This window comes from Hylobates moloch, unplaced genomic scaffold, assembly GCF_009828535.3.
Source record: "Hylobates moloch isolate HMO894 unplaced genomic scaffold, HMol_V3 SCAFFOLD_4, whole genome shotgun sequence".
Classification (NCBI taxonomy): domain Eukaryota; kingdom Metazoa; phylum Chordata; class Mammalia; order Primates; family Hylobatidae; genus Hylobates; species Hylobates moloch.
In genome coordinates, this window is record NW_026652279.1 from 56202410 (window position 1) to 56223457 (window position 21048).

Sequence of the window (21048 nt, forward strand, 5' to 3'; positions counted from 1 at the left end):
AGGATGGACTGGAGGGTTACCTGGGAAAAGTGAGTGATGAGTGAAAATGTTCTGGATTTGGTCCACCTCTCCCAATCCAACTAATGATAGCTCCCAGAGAACACCAATTATAGATATTAGGGAACTGGCATTTTATTCTATTAGAGTCCACACAGTGGACTTTCTGATCTGCCATCTGTGGTTACTAGAGCAGAGCAGAACAAAACTAGAGAGGAGTCAACAGTGAATCAGGTGATAAGCATCCCCACCATTGGGAGAACAAGGATACATCATACGCCCCTGGGACAGACAGAGCCCTGTCAAGGCAGCTGAGCTGGAGTTGCCTTGGCAGGACCCAAGAAGGCCACCTGCCAGCCACAGTAACCCAAGCAGCAAGAGACTTTGGGGTATACACTGCTGGACCAGGCACGAGGAAATCAAGCCAGTGGATATCTGATGTATCTGATGTGTCAGACACTAACCGAGTGGCCTCCCACTTGAGCTTGGCAACAAAGTCCACATTTGAGAACTTACTACATGGGCAAAATACAAAATCAAACATGCCCTGCAATAGCACTTGTAAAAAGAATTTTACTCCTTCCCTTAACTCTTCTTCCCGTACCCCAATCCCAAAGAAGCAGAAATGTAAGAATGAAGAGGAGTAGTAAAAAAGGGTACATCTTGCCCCTTCTCTGCTCCTAGTCCCTGAGGTTAAGGGCTGCCCAACACTGGGAGACAGTGGAGAGGCTAGACTGAATTAGAATGCAGGTGATTAAACAATAGTTGTTTAATAGATAATTAATAGTCAAAAGAAGTTATTACAGAAAAAAATCTCAACATACCATGTTGGCAGCCCACCAGGTTCAAGGTGTTTAGTAAATTACGAGAAAAAACACAGACATTTCATTTCAAATGAACTTTAGTGGTTTTCTTAGCTTAACAAAAAGTATTTATAGTCAGATAGCCATCATTAGACGGTCCTTATCTGGGGAGATGGTGTGGGGTGGATAGATGCATTTTATTTCTCTGGAAATACTTCCTGCCTGGCAAGCTCAGAGGGCTTACCCCTGCAGATGCAAATTCTGCCTAACCCCTCCCAGTCTTTTGAGCAGAGACCCTCTCCTCTGTCCCTTAGCAGTGCAGGGCCCAATCTCACCCGGTTCTCCCTTCACTGCAAGCATTGCTTCCCCCTCAGTAAACTATCCAAACCTCATTTGTTAGCTTGTTTATGAAGTAAATATCAGCGACATGAAATAAAAAGTCTGGCAGCAACTTCCCTAGGACATCGGTGACTGTCCTGAAACTACTCTCAAAAGGAGCTGTACGTTTCCCTAAAGAACCATTCCAATGTAAGATGCAAAGTATCCTTGCAGAAAATTAAACTTAACCACAAGTGCCTAGGCCCTAGGCTATTTAGACATGAATCAAAAACAGCAGTACCAAGGCACTTATTTGTATAAATATTTAATCAAGAGTGATGCTTAATGTCTATCTGGAATTTCTTGCAAAAAAAGGGAGGATAGATGGTCTAAAACAAGAGTAATATATCTCTCCTGGGCATTTTAATCAGTGCTAACATAATTAAATATTTATATAGCACTTTGGGTTTGGGAACGTTTTCTGTTTGATTTTCAAAGTTGCATTTCTTAAAATTCTTGTAAAGTAGGTCCATTACACTTGATAACTTCTCTTTGCACATAGAATTTATAAATCAGAGAACATGACTTTCCCTGAGTCAGTCAACAATTGACAAGCACTAGAATTATGATCGTATCACTTAGTCCCTCCTCATGCGTTAGATATTAACAATAGACCTAAAAACAATTAGGGAAGATCTAAGCAATCCTGTGGGCAAGAAAGAGAATTTAAAATGAGTATGTGACTTTCACCTCCTACTATTATCACATATTGCAGGAGGTATCAGCCAGAAAGACAAGTACATGTTGACATGATTTGGCTGTTCCCCACCCAAATCTCATCTTGAAATGTGGTTCATGTAATCCCCACATGTTGTGAGAGGGACCCAGTGGGAGGTAATTGAATCACAGGGGCAGTTACCCTCATGCTGTTCTCGTGATAGTGAGTAAGTCTCACGAGGTCTGATGGTTTTATAAGGGGCTTTTCCCGCTTTGGCTGGGCACTTCTCTTTGTTGCCGCCATGTATAAGAGGACATGTTTGCTTCTCCTTATGCCATGATAGTAAGTTTCCTGAGGCCTCTCCAGCCATGCTGGACTGTGTGTCAATTAAAACTCTTTCTTTTATGAATACCCAGTCTCAGGTATGTCTTTATTAGTGTGAGAACTGACTACTACATGTTAAACATGACTAATACATGTAAACATGTTACTTATTGACTAGTTGGGGTGTTTTTCAGCACTAATCATGTAAACAAAATCACATAGTTGAAGCTGAACTACATATGCACTGCAAATTTTGCAAAGAGATCAGCAATTTGAAAGTGTGGATGAGTTAAGCAATCTGCATTCTAAAGTGGCTTAGCGCTATGGGTCTTTCTAGTGCCATTTTTAATGTGTGTAAGTACCTATTTTTAAAATTAATTTACTGTTTACTACGAAGAGGAAAGGAAAAATTACCTTACTGCTTGCCATTTTTCAGCAAAAGAAAAGTGTTCTAATTGCTCGATTCAGTAAAAAGGCTATTAAATAGGGAAGGAGAACAAACAAATATTCTCAGAGGTTAAATCAAAAAAACACCTGTTTCATTTGTGAACCTTTAATGTGTAGGCACAGAAGCAATTTTGGCAGCCATGCTATTAATCTGTAAGAGGCCATAAACTTGTCATAGTAAGGACACTGCAAATTCAACTTGAATATGCTTTGCTTTTCACATTAATGACATATAAGGACACTTAAGCCTCTCATCATCACTTTAGCACCTTGAGAAGACCAATGTTCTTGTTCTCCTCTCAAAGGACCGTTACCCCTTCAATGTGTGACTTGTCAATTCTTTGTGATACTAACCCCTAAAATTAAACTCTCTTGAAGTTGAAGTGACAACAAGAGCCCTTAGTTCCCTTTAAAGATCACACACTTTCATTCCACCTGGAAAATTTAGAAGTATTCAAACCCTTCACTGTTGATTAAAATCAGATTCAAGCTCCATTTTCCTCAGGAAAATGGCCAGCCTATTTGATAAAACATTAAAGGGAGAATGCTAACTCACAGACTAGATCTAGCAGTGTTGTGGTTAATTGTGTGTTTGTTAGCTAAGTTAAACTCTAGTGTCCTCAGATTTTACTTTATGCTCAAATCTCTTAACCTAGAAAGTTAATATATGCGTCAGCATGTTGTGAAAATCCACAGGTGAGTTTAAAAGACTTTAAATGGCTTCACTGATGCTATCCACATTTTAAAGTATGCATTCTTAAATCCATTGCACTTTTTACAAAGATTAGGAACCAGAACTCCCTTTCAATGGTTGTTTCCCAGCATTATTTATTTATTTATTTATTTATTTATTTATTTATTTATTTTTTTAATTATTATACTTTAGGTTTTAGGGTACATGTGCACAATGTGCAGGTTTGTTACATACGTATCCATGTGCCATGTTGGTTTGCTGCACCCATTAACTCGTCATTTATCATTAGGTATATCTCCTAATGCTGTCCCTCCCCCCTCCCCCCACCCCACAACAGTCCCCAGTGTGTGATGTTCCCCTTCCTGTGTCCATGAGTTCTCATTGTTCAATTCCCACCTATGAGTGAGAACATGCGGTGTTTGGTTTTTTGTCGTTACGATAGTTTACTGAGAATGATGGTTTCCAGTTTCATCCATGTCCCTACAAAGGACATGAACTCATCATTTTTTATGGCTGCATAGTATTCCATGGTGTATATGTGCCACATTTTCTTAATCCAGTCTATCGTTGTTGGACATTTGGGTTGGTTCCAAGTCTTTGCTATTGTGAATAGTGCTGCAATAAACATACAGCATCATTTAATATACTGCTTCTACATATAATTCCAACTCATCCAGGTTCTTAGAGGGAAGTTCTAGAAACTTGGTTGTCTCTATGGGAAAAGCCTTCAGAATGAGTTTCTGGCCTCAACATTGTTTACCCATAACTTCAGAGGTCATTAGTCCATGATTTCGTTCTACTATTATCTTCCTTGTCAATGGCAAGACTACCCAACATTCTGTTCCTGTTCATATTTTTATGTATAGTTAGAAACAATTAAGTTTATTTAAAAATATATAGTCTGGCTGGGTGCAGTGGTTGCATCTATAATCCCAGCTACTTGGGAGGCTGAGGCAGGAGGATCGCAGAAGGCCACTAGTTTGAGACCATCCTGGGCCACATAACAAGACACTGTCTCAGAAACAAAATTTTTATTTTAAATTAGCCTGGCGTGGAGGTGCATGCCTGTAATCTCAGATACTTGGTAGCCTGAGGTGGAAGAGTGGCTTGAGCCGAGGAGTTTGAGGCTGCAGTGAGCTATGATCACATCACTGCAGTCCAGCCTGGCAATAGAGCAAGACTCTCTCTCTCCTATCTATCTATCTATCTATCTATCTATCTATCTATCTATCTATCTATCTAATCTCTCCCTCTCTCTGTTTACACACACACACACGAGAAACACATATATATATATAGTTTGCCTACCAATAATTCAAATTATATCAGAGAATGTTCAAACTTTAGCTCAAACTATAAGTAAAACATGATGCCAGTTACAATCCCATGTTTCATTTTCACAAGTGCAGCATCCACTGTTGAGTGCTGCAAAGGCAATTGCTTCACTCAAAAATATCTCTCTGACGGACTTACTGTCTAATGGAGTGGAATGTATGCATTAGCCCAACAAAACTTCACACGAAGAATCTTTATTGACAAACTTTAATGTTATTAGAGACACATCATTTTACATTATTGCTATCTCTTTGTTTTTAGATTAACTCTGTGTTTGTGTGTGGTTGGGGTTGGGCTGTATAATCTGAAATTAGTTTAAAGGAAAACTACTCTGCAATTCTATAGTTCTGTCGTCACTGATGACTCCTCACAGTGAGGACAGGAAAGATAATTGAAGTCTTTGTGACCTAGTTTCCTTATCTATAAGGAAAAATAGAAGTACTGCCTTGCAATTATTTAAAAGAACTTGGGAAAAGCTAAATGAGCATTATCTTGAAAAGTCCTGAAAACCAATTAATAATCTATTGAAAGATATATTGCTTTGACCACTGTGGATGAGTGCTCTAGTGTATGGTTAGTGATTCCGTCTTTACGTGAAGAAAGAAGGCATTTGGGGTGAGACAGTTACTTCCTCATTTGAGGCACCCCTTCAATTAATCAGCGTGCAGCAAATCTGCTCTTTAGTCAGTGGTAAAATCGTGGCAGCCTGCTGCGCCTGCCGTCTTGACACAGCAATTACTGTGTGAGAACAAGACATAATTATCAATCACTAGATGCTGAACCAGTGGCAACCCCCTCAAAAGGGAGTAAGTCAGAGAAAATGGAAGAAAAAGACAGAGAGACAACTGCACAGAGCAAAAGGGAGCAGGAAAATGCAAAACACAGGAGATAACGCTCTGCAGGAGTATAAAGATATTAAAGGGACAGAGAAAATATGGTACCAAAAATGCACTGCTGGATCACATTTTATGTGCAACAGGCACATTTGGCATATTTAGCATATTTGATTAGCGTTAATCAATAAAACTTACAGGGAGCTTCGGAATTAGTATGTGAGACTGCGATTTATTTTCCACCATTAGAGGTGCAAAATGAGAGCGGGACTAGTTTTAAGGAAAACAATGTAAAGTAGGACAAGGCCATTCTCCTTTCCATTTAACTCAACACACATTCATGGTCTCTTCAGTGTCCCATACCATACAGGATAATGAAAATGAGACATAGTCCTTGCTGCAGGAGTTTAGGATCTGGGGGTATAGTGGGAAACATTCATAACTAGAGTGTTAGGAGTCAAGTGTGAAGCACGGACAACATCTTCCCTATTGATGACACTTTACCCAGAGGATAAGTGCTCTACGGGTACCTACCCTCACCCACACCCTTTATGCTAGAGGTCCTTTTAGTCCTACTCTTTTGACAATGTGCTACGCTCTGGAGTTTTCTTTTTCTCAGTGTTCATATCCAAAAACTTTCCTGGCCATGTCTGCAGAACCATTGCCCTCTGCTAGCCAACTACTAGCTAAAAGAAACTGTGTAAGGAATGTAACGTAGGAATTAACATAGGGACTTTAGAGTCGAACAATATATTACTGGACTGCATCTGATTATCTTCATGATCTTTGACAAGTTTCTTCTCTGTAAAACGCATAATTATTGCATTTACTACATAAGGTGGTAGAAAGGATTAAATGAATATATTAAGCACTTAAAATATTAGTTACTGTTTTCTATTTTGGGAGTTCTGTTGGTTTACCAGGGCTACCATAAGAAAATATCACAGACTGGGAGGCTTAAACATCAGAAATTTATTTTCTCCCAGTTCTGGAGCACGGAAGTCCAAGGTCAAGGCACTAGCAGCCTTCGTTTCTCCTGAGGCCCCTCTCCTTGGCTTGCTAATGGCCGCTTTCTTGCTGCCTCATCAGAAGGTCCTCTTCCTGTTAAAGCATGAGCCTGTGTCTCTCTGTGTGTCCAGATTCCCCTTGTTATAAGGTCTTGCTCTGTTTCCTGGGCTGGAGTGCAGTGTCACAATCATAGCTCACTGAAGTCTTGACCTCCTGGGCTCAAGTGATCCTCCAGCCTCAGCCTCCCAAGTAGCTGGGACTCCAGGAGTGTGCCACTATGCCCACCTAGTTTTTCAGATTGGATTAGGACCTACCTATATGTCCTCATTTAACCTTAATTTTTCTTTCAAGCCCCTATTTCCAAATGCCATCACATTCTGGTGTACTAGGGGTTAGGTCTTTAGCATATGAATTTTGAAGGGACACAGTTCAGCTCATAACAGAGAGTATAACATGCTTACAGTAAATTGTATGCATACACCCACAGAAACACACACTCATACTTGCATGACTGTGTCCTGTAAGATGATTTTGCAGTTTTTTTCTACACTCCAAATACTCCATCATGTACCTTCCCAATCAATACCATCTTCCCTTCCAGAAGTATTTTTTTGATTTCTATCATGAGAGAGAAATTTTACCCATCCTTGAACTTTATATAATGAAATCATACAGTGTATATATTTTGTTGTCTGGATTCTTTGAATCAATAACATTTCTATAGAATTTATCCACATGGTTCCATGTAGCAGCAGTTTGCTCTTTTTAATTGCTATGTATGTATGAATATACCATAATTTGTTTATTCATTCACCCAGTGAAGGGCATTTGGGCTATTTCCTTTTTAAGAGTATTAAATGCTACAAATGCTCTCATATATGTGTTTTATGGAACATATGCATTCATTTCTCTTGAATGGTAGTGCTCATCTAGAGATATATTGGTTAATTTGCAAACAAATTAAATTTTCTAGGTTTCTTTTATTTTTTCTAGTTTAATTTTAATGTAGTCAAAAAACATACTCTGAATTATTTCAGTCCTTTAAAATTTTTTGAGATTTGCTTTGTGACAATGTATGGTCTTTTTTGGTAAATATTCCATGTACACTGGGAAAAAGTCTATTCTGCAACTATATAGCACAATGTTCAATAAATGTAATTGGTGCCAATTAAGTCAAGTTAGTTCATTTTTTTTCCCCTTTTGAGACAGGGTCTTGCTCTGTCTCCCAGGCTGGAGTGCAGTGATGCAATTATGACTCACTACAGCCTCGTCTGCCTGAGCTCAAGCAGTCTTCCTGTTTCAGCCTCCCAAAGTGCTGGGAGTACAGGCATGAGCCACTGCACTAGACTTCTTTTTTTTTTTTTTAAGACTTATATGTCTTTACTCTTTGGTGGACTGTTAAAATCTCTAATTAATTGTGCTTTTCTCTATTTCCTTTTTTGTCTTATATGTCTTTACCCTTTGGTGGACAGTTAAAATCTCCAGTTAATTATGCTTTTCTCTATTCCCTTTTTTGTTTTCACCTGATTTATATATTTTGAATTTATGATATAAGATATATACAAATTTGGGCTGTTTCATTTCCTATTGAGTTGACCTTAGTCATTATGAAATATTCTTTCTTAAAGTTTGCTTTTTCTATATTAATAAAACCATATTTATTTTCTTTTTATTAATGTATTTATGTACAACTGTTCAATATTTTAACTTTCAATTATTTTCTCCACATGTTTAAAGTGTGTTTCATGTGTGTGTGTATATATATGTGTATATATGTATATATGTGTATGTATGTATATATGTATATATATGTATTATATATATAATTATCTTATCAGCCAGTATGATGATCTTTGCCTTTTATTTGGAATATTTAGTTCAGATAAATGCCAGTTAATTAACTACATACTTGGGTTTAATTCTATTGTCTTTCTATTTGTTTTCATTCATGCGTTTCTTTTTTCCTTGATTTCCTTTGTATAATTCAGGCTTTTTTTATTATTCCATTTTTTCCTCCATCATCAGTTTTTTGTTTTGTTATCTTATTTTATTTTATTTTATTTTATTTTATTTTATTTTTTTGAGATGGAGTTTCACTCTTGTCACCCAGGTTGGAGTGCAATGGCGTGATCTCAGCTTACTGCAAACTCTGCCTCCTGGGTTCAAGTGATGCTTCTGCCTCATCCTTCCGAGTAGCTGGGATTACAGGCACCCGCCACCACACCCAGCTAATTTTGTATTTTTAGTAGAGATGGGGTTTCACCATGTTGGCCAGGCTTGTCTCAAACTCCTGACCTCAGGTGATCTGTCCTCCTTGGCCTCTCCAAGTGCTGGGATTACAGGAGTGAGCCACCATTATCAGTTTTTTAATGATACAGTCTTTAACAATTTTCTTGATAGTTACTCTCCTAATTTAGAGATTACAATACACATTCTTTACAACTATCAAATAATTAAAACATGTTTTTCCATTTTAAAATTGAATTTTTCTTTGAATTGCTTTTATAGATTCCAGGTATCTTTTGAAACTACAAATACAATCCTATGTTTTCTTGAACAAATTAATTGTATTCATTTTAAAAGTTTTCTGAAAATATGAATATCTGAATCATCCATACCATATGTCCCTTTCTACACTTTTTTTTTTTTTGGTTTAGCTTATAGCTTCTGATTGGATGCCAAACACTGTGGATAAGAAATTGCAATCTCCGCCTCCCGAGTTCAACCAATTCTTCTGCCTCAGCCTCCTGAGTAGCTGGGATTACGGGCGCATGCCACCACGCCCAGCTAATTTTTTTTTGTATTTTTAGTAGAGATGGGGTTTCCCCATGTTGGTCAGGCTAGTCTCGAACCTCTGACCTCGTGATCTACCCACCTCGGCCTCCCAAAGTCCTGGGATTACAGGCATAAGCCACTGCGCCCGGCTTCCTCCCTTCTTTATGGCTGCTTTCTGTCTGGGATTTTACACTTCTGGCTGCCATGATGTCTACATCCTCAGTCCAGTTAAATTGATGTGTTTTGTTGTTGTTTGAGCTCTAGTCTCCTGCCTAGCTGCTCTGCAGTATCATTACACACACACACTGTCTCTCTCTCCCACCCCTACTCCTTCTCTTAGTTGTTTTCTATTGGCCAGTGGGTTGATCAAATACCAGCTACTCTATCATGAACAGAGCAAGTACTCTGGGTTAAGGTTTTTAATATATTAATGTGTTTCCCCCAAGAATAGACTTGAAATGTAATAGTAGGTAGTAAAATACTAGGCTTTACTGCCCAGGTCAAATAGTGTTCATGAGTGTAGATTTCTGGTATTATGGCAGTCCTCAGGGAAATTCTTAGTGCTTCTAGGAATATTATAGATAGATATGACCATAATTATAGTATTCAGGTGATGCATTCATGAAATAGCCTCTTGATTATCATATATCTATGGTTTCAAGAGAGTGTAGAGTGAGAGAAAGGATGAATAAATAAACTGGGAAAAGAGTAGAGAGTGGGTAATTACGTGGAAAATGCATGTCAAATAAAGGCCAGGAGATCAATTAGACATTTATGGAGTACCCTTATATTAAGTGCCTATACTAGGCACAGTGGTAAAATGATAAGGGTACTTATTTGGGGATGGTTGACCCCAAGAAATTTATAATACTATTCAGAAAAAAGATTAAATGGAAAATTGAGAATAAAATTTCAGGTGCTATATAGCAGTTTAGAGTGGCAATAAAAAGATTTCTGAAAGAGATACAAAGTAGAGCTCAGCAAGTATATATTGAGCTTAATCCTATCTACATTTAAAACAAAGCAAAGTTAATAAAACAAATAAGCAGGATGTTTAATTCTAATTATCAGAAGGATAAAAATTTAAAATTTCTGCACATTCTAAAAACGAAATGAGGTCAACTGGCACTTTACCACACTGGGTACTAGGAAAGAAAACACTAGTTTGCACACCCTAAATAAAGGTGTATTGTTCAAATGAGAGTGTTCTGTTTTTCCCTTTCTTTAAATTTCAAATTCTATGGCTAGCAGGATATTGGTTAGCAATGTTTTAGACTTGGTGGGGCACAAGATTTTTAGGGCATGAAGGCTTCAGGACATGTTATTTGAAGTAGGATTAAGGTTTAATTCCATTTATGCATGGCTGCACCCAAGGTTTACTCAATCACAACCTCAAATTATGTTCACCAAGCTCTAAAAAGGTTTCTGATATAGAGCCAGGTTTACAATCCACTGTTTTATACAGGAATTAAATTATAACTCCTTAATTTACACAGTGACATTCAAGGACTGGATACAAAACACCTCTGCCTGATTGACATCATCAGTAAGATATTTTATTAATCAAAATATGTAGTAAATATATTCTGCCAAAAATTAAATTAAATCGATAACTCTAAAGATAGGAAAGGGTTAGGAAACTGTGACCATTTTGAATCTCATATCTATATTATGTTCATATAAGAAGCAATTTTCATTTTTGATTCTTTTAAAAATATACAATTTCTGGTCAGATTATTGTTTATGAAACTGAAACATTTCCTCTTAAAAGTAAGTAAAGATGCTGAATACAATAAAACAAAAGTAATTTTCAGTTTATAATAGAACTTTTCAAGAAAGAAAAGGAAATCTCAAGATGCAGGAAACAAATAGTGAACTAAAAACTAGAATAAAAAACGTGAGAACATATGTTGTGGCTGCCCAAGGGTCCATTATTCCGAATCATGGAAGAGCTTGTTTCATAAATCTCATGCCTACATGGACAGTAGGTAGGCCATGGGCCCATGCCAAGTAAAAGCTAAAATTGAGATTCCTGTATAAAACTACAATCTCAAAGCGCTAAAATTTCAGCAAAAGGCAAATTAGGGAAAAGCCTGTGCATAAACACAGGGAGTTGAAGGGGAGCATACCTGTCTCTACCTAGACTCTAGAGAGACAATAAGTATCCCTTGAAAAGCTAAGTTATGAAAATTTTGCCTATTTAGATATTGAAATTATAACACCCTAGAGTTCCAGGACCTTTAAGTCAATCAATTATTCAAAAATGGTTCGTGACCAGTAATACCCCCAAAATTCCTAAGAGAAACGTTGAATTCCGCAATCCAGATCATCCACTCTTCGTACAGAAACAAAGCCCCACTTTGTATAAAAGTGCTACAAAACACATGATATGGTTTGGCTGTGTCCCCACCCAAATCTCATCTTGAATTCTCATGTATTATGGGAGGGACCTGGTGTGAGATTATTGAATCATGTAGGCAAGGATTTCCCCATGCTGTTCTCATGACAGTGAATAATTCTCTCGAGATCCGATGGTTTTAAAAAGGGATTCCCCTGCACAAGTTCTCTCTCTCTTTGCCTGCTGCCATCTATGTAAGATGCAACTTGCTCCTCCTTGCCTTGCACTGTGATTGTGAGGCCTCCCTAGCCATGTGGACCTGTAAGTCCAATAAACCTCTTTTTTTGAAAATTTCCCAGTCTCAGGTATGTCTTTATCAACAGCATATAAATGGACTAATACAGTAAATGGGTACTAGTAGTGGGGTGCTACTGAAAAGATACCCAAAAATGTGGAAGCAACTTTGGAATGGGGAAACAGGCAGAGGCTGGAACAGTTTGGAGGGCTCAGAAGAAGACAAGAAAAGGTGAGAAAGTTTGGAACTCCCTGGAGGCTTGTTGAATGGCTTTGACAAAAATGCTGATAATGACATGGACAATGAAATCCAGGCTGAAGTGGCTTGAGATGGAGATGAGAAACGTGTTGGGAACTGGAGCAAAGGTGACTCTTGTTATGTTTTAGCAAAGAGACTGGTGGCATTTTGCCCCTGCCCTAGAGATTTGTGGAACTTTGAACTTGAGAGAGATGATTTAGGGTATCTGGTGGAAGAAATTTCTAAGCAGCAAAGCATTTGAGAGGTGACTTGGGTGCTGCTAAAGGAATTCAGTTGTATAAAGGAAGCAGAGCATACAAGTTTGGAAAATTTGAAGCCTGACAATTCCAGAAAATTCCGTTTTCTGAGAAGAAATTCAAGCTAGCTGCAGAATTTTGCATAAGTAATGAGAAGCAGAATGTTAATCCCCAAGACAGCGGGGAAAATGTCTCCAGGGCATGTCAGAGGTCTTCACAGCAGCTCCTCCCATCACAGGCCAGAGGCCTAGGAGGAAAAGATGATTTCGTAGGCTGGGCCGAGGGCCTCCCTGCTGTGTGCAGCCTAAGGACTTGGTGCCCTGCATCCCAGCCACTCCAGCCATGGCTAAAGGGAGTCAAGGTACAGCTCGGGCTGTGGCTGTACAGGGTGCAAGCCCCCAAGCCTCAGCAGCTTCCACATGGTGTTGAGTCTGCGAGTGCATGGAAGTCAAGAATTGGGGTTTGGGAACCTCAACCTAGATTTCAGAGGATGTATAGAAACACCTGGTTGTCCAGGCAGGTGTTTGCTGCATGGGTGGGGCTCTCATGGAGAACCTCTGCTAGGGCATTGCAGAATGGAAATGTGGGATCGGGGCCCCCACATAGAGTCCCTACTGGGGCAGTGCCTAGTGGAGCTGTGAGAAGAGGGCCAATATCCTCCAGACCCCAGAATGGTAGATCCACTGACAGCTTGCACCGTGTGCTTGGAAAAGCTGCAGACACTCAATACCAGCCCATGAAAGCAGCCAGGAAGGAGGCTGTATACTGCAAAGTGACAGGAGCAGAGCTACCCAAGACCATGTGAATCCATCTCTTGCATCAGCATGACCTGGATGTGAAACATGGAGTTAAAGGAGATAATTTTGAGCTTTAAGATTTGACTGCCCCGCTGGAGTTTGGACTTGCATAGGGCCTGTAGCCCCATCATTTTGACCAATTTCTCTCATTTAGAATGGCTGCATTTACCTAATGCCTGTACCCTCATTGTGGCTAGGAAGTAGCTAACTTGCTTTTGATTTTACAGGCTCATGAGTGGAAGGGACTTGCCTTGTCTAGGATGAGACTTTGGACTGTGAACTTTTGAGTTAATGCTGAAATGAGTTAAGACTTTGGGGGACTGTTGGGAAAGCATGATTGGTTTTGAAATGTGAGGACATGAGATTTGCGAGTGGCTAGGGACAGAATTATATGGTTTGGATGTGTCCACACCCAAACCTCAGCTTGAATTCCCATGTGTTGTGGGAAGGGCCTGGTGGGAGGTAACTGAATCATTGGGGCAAGTCTTTCCCATGCTGTTCTCATGACAGTGAAGAAATCTCATGAGATCTGATGGTTTTAAAAAGAGGCGTTCCCCTGCACAAGTTCTCTCTCTCTTTGCCTGCTGCCATCTATGTAAGATGTGACTTGCTCCTCCTTGTCTTCCTCCATGATTGTGATGCCTCCCCAGGCATGTGGAATTATAAGTCCAATAAACCTCTTTTTTTCGAAATTGCCCAGTCTCAGGTATGTCTTTATCAGCAGTGTGAAAATGGACTAATACAACATACAATGAGAAAATACCAAGAAGAGGAGTCAGAGTCCCAGCAACCATGAGGGTTATGTAAGCAAGAATTTAATTGATAGGATATAGTCTGAAAATAACACAGAATAAATGTGGGTATATAATTACTGAGGCAAAGAAAAATGAAATCTATCAATGTGAAAAGGAACAATAAAAAAGATTTGAATAAAGATAAAATAGAATATCTAGAAATAGAGATTTAATAATGGGAAGACAGATTATAGGAAAGTAACCAGAATACAACAAAATTGATAGAATAAGAGACCTGGAAGACATAATTAAAAGGCCCAACATAAGCTGAAAAGAATTCCAGATGGAGAAAATGGAGAGATTTGTGGAAAGCCACTGCTGAAAACATTAAGTGTGTGAGAATGTGATAGAAACAGTGAACTAAGTGAAATCCTACATTTGAGAAGCACGAAAATGCCAAATCAGGATAAATAAAAGCAAGCTCATATCTGGATACATTATAGTAAAATTCACAAAAAACATGAAAAAGGGGTTGAAATAATATGTACCAAAAAGATCACATACAAACAGATAAGTAGATCGATAGAAAATTTCTAAAGATTTGACTTCTGCTTCCAGTGATGAAGACAACAAAAGCAAGACTTAGCCTCCTGATATAAATAACCAGAAAACTAGGCCTGAGTGTGGAAAAAATTTTGAAAAATGTTTGAAAAGTATTGAAAAAGTTTGAAAAATAACCATGTTCAGATATTAAGCAACAGTTTCCAGACTATAGGCAAAAAAGAGAGTGTGGCAGTCTTATGAAGTTAAGTTGGCAATCAGTGCTAAGAGACCAATGCAGGTGAAATCTGTGGGCAGAGGTCCAGAAAAGGAAAGAGATATGCAGAAAATATATCCCAGATACCTGCATTCGCTTCTCCTTGAGTGTTTGCTAAGGACTATGCCACACATGCATAGAGTAAAACTCCACAAAGCACAATGAAGGATGACCAGGGAATTGTATAAAGAGCAATTTCCAGAGCTCACCGTGGGCACAGGGTTACTGAGCTCCAGTCAGGCACAGTGGAATGTCCCCAGTGGTCATCAGGTCATTCAGTGGAACCCAGAGGCATCATGCCTTAGTAGTAGGCCTGAACTATATAGGCCCACTAGAACAAAGTTAAAGCAGGATTCAAAGTGATCAAACTCATCTGTAAGTAGCTTGATTCCCTGATAAAAGAATGCTCAGCCCTCTTTAAAATTAGACAATAAAATCCAGACCTTCAACCAAGTAATCATCATAGCGTCCAGCATCCTGTCATAGTTACTAGATATGCCAGAAGCAAAAAATGCAACTCATAGCCAGGGGAAAATTCAATTAATAGAAACGGATACAGAAATACCAGAGATAATGGAACAAGCATATATTATAATAGCTATCATAACTATATAGAAAGAAAAATATGAATAAAATTAGATAAATGTTAGACATTTTAAAAAAATCAAATGAAAGTAAAAATTTCACTGGATTAGTTTAAAAGCAAATTGAACACAGTATTTGAAGATATATCAATAACATATATCCAAATGAAGCAGAGAGAGAAACTGAAAAAGAAATATTAGTGACCTTAGTTTAATATCAAGTGTTCTAATATATATGTTATATATTTATATATACACATAATTACATATAATTATGTGCATAATTAAGCTATTTATATATGTGTATATCCTAGGATATATATTATGTATTATATATACATAATCATATACATATATGTGATTCAATATATATTCGATGATTATATATATATTATATATATGTATATAGCCTAGGATAAGGGACAAAGCCTAGCCTGAGGATAAAGTTATATATGTACATATAATATGAATATATATATGCACAGAATTAGAGACGTAAGGGGAGAGGAGGAAGGAACATAAAAAGTAAACCGAAATCCGTTCACTCAAACATTTGGAGGCCAAGTGGATGTCCTGAATATGAACCAGTATTACAAGTGTAATTATAATATAAATATATAAATATATAATATATATAATATAATATAATATATATATATTAGCCAGGCCTGGCAGCGTGGACCTCTAATAGTCCCAGGTACTTGGAAGGCTGAGGCAGGAGAATTGCAAGAACCCAGGAGGTGGAGGTTGCAGTGAGCCGAGATCGCTCCACTGCACTCCAGCCTGGGTGACAAACTGAGACTCTGTCTCTAAAAACAAACAAAACAAAATACTGCAGAAATAGTCTTTGCAAAAATTTGAAATTTGGTAACAACTATAGACCCTGATCTAAGAGGCTCAACAAATTTGTGTAAGAGAAATGCTAGGAAAACCACACAAAGGCATGCAATTTTTAATTCTGAAAAAGAAATATTAAGAGAATATCTTACAGGCAACTTCCTGCCGCCACACCAAGAAAAAGAAACAACATATACAGGACATTTTTTAAGCGATGAAATAAGCAAAACTTCAATCTAGAAAATGTATATCTAAAAAAAAAAAAGAGAGAGAGAGATGACTAAACAAAGTCTTTCAGACAAACGAAGGCTGAGATAATTCAATTTAAGCCCGAGATGACACTTCCACAAGAATATCCAGAGAGGGTAAGAAATTGTAGATTTATAGTTGGAGACCATTTCATTTGATGCACAAAAGACAAGATGATGTTATCTGATATCTTGGCTATACACATTATCATTTCAAGTCAGTGGGGGAAATCTGGGCTATTTAATACATGGTTTTAGAACAACTAACATTGTTTTGAAAAAATAAAATTAAATCACTATTTCATACAAAGCAAATCTGAGCTGGAGCAGAAACTTAAACATGAAAGATGATACCATAAATGTGCTAGAATACAATATGGAAAAAATACATTGTCTTGTTTTGGCCAAGACCTTTTGAAACAGGACATTAAAAAGCCAGAAAACATGAAGGGTAAAGTATATATATGGGTGGGATAGATGGACAAATACATAACTCCCCTATTTTCTCTCCCCACCTTCAGAACAATTTTAGAAATAAGGCTCACAAGCTGTAGATCAGAACAGTTTCGTTACTGATTGAGTTCACTGGAGAAGGTGACTTCTTTGTTCCTCTGCGAGTTTGTTTTCACAATGTGATATACTGGTCTGGATGTACCTGCGGGGAAAACTTGGGCCAAGAGGAATAGAAGATCTCCCCAACAGATAAAGTTCATACATCTGATTACCTAGAATAAAGATAAACAACCACAGACAGGGAAAAATACCTTCAATGATTATGACTGGTGGTACTACTCCTAAATTCCCACAACATGTGGGCTGTAAGTGACTTTGGATTTTATATTTCTCGTGCCTGGAGTAAGCATGTGGCTGAGCTTTTCTGGTTGTTCCTTGCTTGACTGACTCCTTGAGTGAGACAGTAATCTATGCTTTCTTCCCAATTTCTCTTTCATCATCCAATGAAAGTGGTTTTCCTCAATCACTGGTAGGTGCTTTGATTTCTCCAGGGCGGTAAAGAGAGCAGCTGACTTACAGATCTCTATTATTACTGACTACACTCTTTCTATTCATTATGGATAAGTAAAACTCTGCAAGAATGCATTCCAAAATACTATCATGGTATAGTGGTAGGATAATGGTTTACTCTTAATTTCCCCCTAAATCTGTTTGTTTCTATCATCACAGGTCACAAAGACCCTCAAGTCCCACTGGCTCTGAATCTCATGGAATTAGATTGAATTATTAACTACCTTGTATTGTTACAGGCCTTAACCAACTCCTGGGGCATTTGGCTTTCAGCCTTGCTATGCTAAAACTTGGGTGAATAAAGGTCTCTCTCACACTATTGCTTTTATAAAAATTAGTGATTTTAGTATATAAGTAGATGATTCTTCCAACACCGTGGCCTCCTAGCTCTTTGACCCTCTCTACTCCAATTATCTTGTCTTCCATTCTACCTTGGCCACTCACACCTAGGGTCACACTCTAGACCTTGTCGATGCTAGTAACAACAACCTTCTGTAGTCTCAATTTCATGCAGCAAGTTATCTGATCACTAGCTCCTATCTTTCTAATTCACCTCCTCTAATATACTGGGTCCTGATTCCTCAGTCTTCTCAGTAACTCCAGTTTATTAATTCTACCACCTTGTCATTCTCCCTCACATCCTTGATGTTCTCTTTCTCTCCTTTCACAGCTTAAATTCTAGGCCAACCATTATAATCCCTTCATTGCATATCCTCTCCATTCTCTTGCCCCTCTCTTGTCATTAGATTTTCTTGGCACAACTAAGTCCTCATTAAATCAAATTTAAACACTGGTTAAATCAAATTCTCTGCCTACTCCGTGTTTACAGCCATGCAGCTACACATGGCAAAAGAAAGATTTCAACATGCTGACTAGTCTTACTTTAAAAATATGATCCCAGACTTCAAGAAGGCCTTTAATGCAGCCAGAAATCCTACCTATCTACCCAGACTATTTATTCTCACTGTTTCTTAGATGAGTGTTTTATATCCTTTCTCTTTCCTTAAATCTCCCTAATCTCCTGCTCCACCTTCACTCTAGCTGATTGTTTTACTTCCATGGCACTGAGGATACGAGAACATTGAAGCAATCAGTAAAACCTTCCTAAGACTGGCACTACCACATCTGCCCACCTATGAGCCTCTGCTCTCATAGACTCAGCCTCCCCACCTGACACCACAAAAGAGCTCTTTTTGCTCTGGTGTAAGTTATTCCCTCTATATGTGTGCTAGATTTCATTCTCCTTCCAGGCCTTTTCCTAACAATGGTGGGGTGTAGGAAAAGGGTGAAAATGTAATATTCCCCCCGACCAAGTACGTATGTGTACATCATATGATATACATATATGTATATATATATATTCACATATAGTAAAATAGTTGTCTTGATAAATGTCATATATTATATATTATATGTATATATGTATGTGCCTATATAATAGTGGTGAAGAAGACACAAACATGAATAAGAAAGCAAATTTAAATTGGTTTTTAGTAATGTTTAAAAAGAAGGGATAATTTCTCTACTCCATAGCAAAAGAATAAAACAAACATTTATTGAATGTTTGCTATTTCCCAAGCAGAGGGCTAAGGTCTTATATCATCTCATTTACCATAGAAACAAATGCATAGAAGGAAGCTAACACTTTGAGCAGTTAAATAACTTGCCCCTGATCACACAAGTAATAAATGGCCAAATTGATTTTTCTCCCAGGATTGTCTGATTTCAAAGCCCATGTCCTATTCGCTGTGCTATGAGAGAGAAACACCATAATTTCCTGGATGACTGGTCCTAATGAAATTTCTTAAAAATTTTCATTTCAGGACCATGCTTTGTAATGCACAGCTCGGTGGCATTGAATCAGAAGCTGACATGTGGGTCGGTTAGGACCCGGCTCTCTTTGCCCGTGTTGGAGTGCAGCATGATGGCTGTCTTTTGCTAACAAGCTGCCTGGACAGGCCCCAGAGGCAGAGTATTTCAGTTGTGGGTGAGCTGATTCCTAGATGTATGCTTTCTAATCCATTTATAAAGTGCTCTGAGATTCCTCTGGATGAAATGTGTCCTATAAATGTAATTTGTAGTTTTATTTGTCCTACAGTTTACAGCTGCCTGGTGATTTAATTCTCACTGCACTGTATTTTTAAAAGTATATTTAAGAGCATCTTTTACCAGCGGAAGACTTTCTAAATTGCTCTTTCAGAAGTTTCCAAAACAAAAGGTAACTTCTACAGAAAATTTCACAAATAACTATTTCTTATCTCTGGCCTTATTTGTGATCAGTGCTTTAAACTTCTTAGCCATCCCTCTCTCCTCCCAATTGCTATGTTGTGAAACAACCTTTCAGCTCAATGTAAGGTAGAGGGAATATGTCTTTGCCTCATTCTAAATTCCTTATTCCACAATTTAAAAACGCTAATGTTTTCTTCAGTGAGAAGAGTGGCAAAAATATATTGTGAATGTATTTATTTTCTGAAAGCATGGAAAGAAATAAGCCTGGCCTCTTTCCTGTAGGGGACTGCAACTTAAGATGCAAGGCAGGGTAGTGGAAAAATTGCACCTATCATGTTAGCATCGGGAGATCTGGTCTATAGCTCCACTCCTGTAACTGCCTACAGTTTTATAGTCCTGAGCAAATCACGTCAGTATTCTGAGACACCATCAATATGGTGATATAAGGCAGGAGCAAGCACAGTTTTCTCATATGTACAGTGAGAGTGTTGGACATTTCATGACTTTATGAAGCTTGTAAACTGACATTAATATTTGTAGACAATCAGGTAATATTACGATGCACTTAGGTGGATACTATTATACAGTTCATTGACTGAAACATTCATCATTTATGTGTGTGTATGTGCATATGTGTGCACGGATTTTAGGGTTAAAGGGGGCTTTATATGTCTTTCAACCCCTCATCTAATGCTGAAACATTCTCCCCAGTAACCCCAGCCGATGGAGATCCAACCTAGTTTAGCTTGGCCTTCCATTTTAGGCCAGTCCTTTTCTTAAATTTTCCCTGTTTTTGACATAGGTTTTCCATAATCTGAAAGTGTCTCAGTCAATCACTATTGTCCTTGGTAGGCAACATCAGCACAAGAGAGAGATGGTGGAGCCACAAAATGAGTTCCTTGGATTTCATTTTTATGGCGAATTTCTTTTTCTAAGAGTGCTTTAAATTTTACCTACAATCCTTAAATTGTAATGAACTGATGAAATTGAAAATCGAAAAGGTATTGTCGCCAGCTGTTCCTGTGTTTTCTATTACTTTTGGCTCTTTGCACTAAATATTTTTGAAATTAATGTTCAGGTATCATTTATTAGGTTTATTTTCGATCTCCCTTGAAGAAATTAACAGCCGCTCTATACATAACAGCAATTTAATGTGGGCAAAGAGGACATCAGAGAATACGGTTGTATAATACATTTTTGAATGAATGAATGATCTCAGTTGTAGGCGTGAAACTGGCAGGTTAACTTAGAAATGGGGGCAGAAAATCATTGAGGTAGAGGATCTCATCTTCCCAAGTGCAGTGTCTCACTGGGAGGCATCCCTAATTCTTTGCAAAATTGAAGAATTATCCAAAATACTTCTCATTTATCTTAATAATAAACCCAGTATAATTCATCTG

The 21048-nt window shown here is 38.1% G+C and overlaps 1 protein-coding gene across 2 annotated transcripts in view; it reads left to right on the forward strand.

Annotated features, from left to right (window-relative positions):
* The window catches only part of CBLB (Cbl proto-oncogene B), a 258206-nt gene that overhangs the window by 213066 nt on the left and 24092 nt on the right, over positions 1 to 21048 (forward strand). The gene's annotated exons all lie outside the window — the stretch shown is intronic.